Source organism: Octopus bimaculoides, chromosome 19 (assembly GCF_001194135.2).
Source record: "Octopus bimaculoides isolate UCB-OBI-ISO-001 chromosome 19, ASM119413v2, whole genome shotgun sequence".
NCBI classification, from domain to species: Eukaryota; Metazoa; Mollusca; class Cephalopoda; order Octopoda; family Octopodidae; genus Octopus; species Octopus bimaculoides.
In genome coordinates this window covers 49,706,218-49,709,387 of record NC_068999.1, presented here as the reverse complement: position 1 = coordinate 49,709,387, position 3,170 = coordinate 49,706,218, and the positions used below count along the sequence as shown (strand labels likewise).

Genomic DNA, 3,170 nt, shown 5'->3' with positions numbered 1-3,170 from the left:
GTACAATCTTGGCATTTAAGTCACTCTGTAATTACTGCCGATTAATAATAATAATAATAATAATAATAATAATAATAATAATAATAAGAAGAAGAAGAAGAAGAAGAAGAAGAAGAAGAAGAAGAAGAAGAAGAAGAAGAAGAAGAAGAAGAAGAAGAAGAAGAAGAAGAAGAAGAAGAAGAAGAAGAAGTTCTGATGCAGTACCAGGCAGTGGCTCTCACGGCTCCTGATCGATCTTAACTGATTGGAAGTGATATCATGTGCATTGGTTTGTCTTCGTATAAAAGATGGGCTACAGAAAATATTCTGCTCAATACAACAGGTTTGCTTGTCAGTTGCTTGACCTTAACCAGTTGACGCTATATAAGCTCTGAAATCAATTAAAGCTGTTCGTTATTTTCACAATCTTGGGAGAAATAGTTAAATTTTCCTTGTTCCTAGGTCTGCTACTCAAGTTACAACACATACACATACACAAATACTCACGTCCATATATATATATATACATATATATACACTCGTGCACAAACACACACACACACACACACACACGCACACATATATATATTCGTAGATAGCTACATGGATTACTGTGTCACGTTTGTTACAGTCAATCTGATACGTTTAATGAATTGGAAACGTTTGTCTACCTTGATAATTGTACACTTAACTGAAAAATAACACCTGAATGTTCAATAAGCGTTTGCATGTAGAAATTAGAGAATGGGCGTTTCGTGGATCGAATTCCAGCGGTTTCTTGTTCACTTGAGATCAACCATATCAAGAGAGTGCTATTGAGATAAGTCTCGAATGAATCAAGTGAGGTCTCAATGACGGCTATTCATTGACTTAGCGACAGTTTGATCGTTGCTAGGGAGTGGCTTATATTTTGGTTTTATGAGATTGGGGCTGAAAATTTCCAGGCTCTTGGTAAAATCAAATACAGAAGGATCAGTTAATTACGATTTTATTCAACATGTTCCCCTCTCAGCTTCACACACTTATTGCAACGGTCCTTTAGTTTTTCGAAGAAAGGAATTCGGAAGGTTGGACCTCCAGCCAGGCCTTTCGCGACACCCTTAAAGCCAGGAACTTTTAAGAACCCCCTCGTATGATGACCAGCCTGTGGCTTGCTGGTGTTTAATGTTAGGCTTGGCTGATTTGTTGGTAGCTAGGTGGTACTTGACAATGGTATGGTGGCAACCAGGCAGTGGTAGTTTAGTGTTGGCTAGGTAATAGGTTGACATTGACTTAGCAGCGCAGAGAGAGTGCAGAGAAAGTGATGTTTGGCCTGGAGACGAGTAGGCACTAACTTGGGTGGTATCTTAATAACCTTTTCCGCTGTGGGCACAAGACCTGAAATTTTGTTTGGAAACGCTAAATCGATGATATTGATACCAGTGTTCAACATGTACTTATTTTATCGACCCAGAAGGAATGAAAGACAAAGTCGATCTCGGCGGAATTTGAACTCAGAGCGTGAAGGACGAAATGCTGAAAATTTGAAGGTGATTCAACAGTGGTTAGCTGATGCGATAAACATTTGGAGCTTGGATTCCTTGAGGATGTTCAAATTCAGTAAATTGACTAGATACTATACATAATTCAGTGTTATGGCTTCTCTTCCTTATGAACGCAAACACTACTAAACTAACAGTGTCTTTCATCTGTGATTAATAAAATAAACACAGAAAATTTACTTGCTTAGATTTAGTGAGAGATAGTCATACCATAAAATTTGTAACTCTGCTTCAGGTTTAGACATCATTATAACAATCTTCATAACAGCAATTAAACTATAAACTCTATTTCAAGATCCGCTGATATATAAATGTAGACATGTTGAATTCAACGAACTCCTTCGTTTGTGTTGCTGTTAAAATAAATTTTAATGTTCAATTTTATCATAGACACAAAGCTACACGTTTTGAGGAAGAGGCATGGTCGATATAATCGAAACTATTACTTATCTTGGACTTATTTATCGATTCAAAGTGTATTGTGTTGAGATTTGATTTAGCAACCAGAAGCGAAGAACTAAATACCAGGCGTTATTGTGTCAATTGCTCCATCAAGTCAACCACGGCTCGGAATTCTGGATAATTATTTCTAACGCAGGTTGGAGGCTACTGATTTTTGGGGTGGGGGCTGCGTTGTTTATATTGATTTCATAAAGAGGCAACGAATTGAAAGATTCGTTAAATCGTGAGATCGTTGGACAAAATGCCTTGAAATAATTTGTCGACCGGCTGTTTATGTTGTGGGTTCAAAGCCAGCTGAGATCAAGTTTCAACTATACCTTTCCTCTACGGTGTGTGTTGTGTGCATGTTGTGGTGGTGGTGGTGGTAGAGACGATAAAATCAAGTACGGAGTCAGAGGAATTAGTAGTTGATTGGCGGAATTGATACAGCACTGAACGGAATACTTTGTGGTATTTTAACCCAGGTCCTTACAATCTGTATGCTCAGGAAAAACATACGGACTCGGCTCCATGGAGTCAACAAGATGGTGTCGTTCGAAAAATAAGTGGACAAAGACACTTAGAAACCATGCATATTACTCCGTGAAGATTCTACAAGCATATAACATTTATCGAGTATGTCACCTGGTGGTGCCAGGAAGAAAACTTGGTTGTTACTTTATTTTATCAGTCCTGGATGGATAAAAGGCAAAGCTGTTCTTGGCTGGATTCGAACTGAGAACGTAAAAGCTCGTAAGAAAATACTGAAAGATAATTTGTTCAGTATTTTACCATTTATTTTCATTAGAGTTTCTAAGTTTAGTGCAATGCTAAATACGTACAGTCAATTGAATGAAGCGCCAGTAGATAGCAATTACATACATCAGCGATTCTGAAAAGATTAAAGGCAATGTTTAAACAAAGACGGGAGTAAGGTAATAGATCCAGATACCTTACAAAACATCCATCTAAGTCCAGCATTGTCATACTTGTTACAACCTTCTATAGTTGTAGTGCTGAATTACCCCTAAATATCCCAGTACTTTAACCGAATTCCCCATAAAATGACGGCCAACGTCACATTGCAGTGCTTCTGCGTACACTAATATCTACCCTCTCACATCTACTCATTTCCTCACATAGATAATCATACTCTCTCTCTCTCTCTCTCTCTCTCTCTCTCTCTCTCTCTCTCTCTCTCTCTCTCTC

The 3,170-nt window shown here is 38.1% G+C and overlaps 1 long non-coding RNA gene across 1 annotated transcript in view; it reads left to right on the top strand.

The window, feature by feature from the left end:
• LOC128250132 (uncharacterized) overlaps positions 1 to 3,170 on the top strand; it is an 80,496-nt gene that overhangs the window by 65,065 nt on the left and 12,261 nt on the right. The window lies entirely within an intron of this gene.